Source organism: Tupaia chinensis, unplaced genomic scaffold (assembly GCF_000334495.1).
Source record: "Tupaia chinensis unplaced genomic scaffold, TupChi_1.0 Scaffold138703_1, whole genome shotgun sequence".
Classification (NCBI taxonomy): Eukaryota; Metazoa; Chordata; class Mammalia; order Scandentia; family Tupaiidae; genus Tupaia; species Tupaia belangeri.
In genome coordinates, this window is record NW_006198596.1 from 1,218 (window position 1) to 1,511 (window position 294).

Here is a 294-nt window from a genome sequence, read left to right on the forward strand (position 1 = left end):
TGTGTGTGTGTGTGTGTGTGTGTGTGTGTGTAGGGCCAAATACATAGTAAATGCTTAATAAATGTTCACTATTTATATGAAAATACTTAGCATACCATATACTTAGTTTCTTTCTCCATATACTTTTATTACATTTCTCCATGTTTTAATTTTCTCCTACCATAGAGATTATTCTTTCAGAATGTCTTCAGATCCCACAAAGTTGTAAGCCATTCAACAGCAAAGGATGTTCAATCAAACATTCTCTAAAAGTATAATAATACAAAACAAAAAAGAAAGCTATGTGAAAGATTG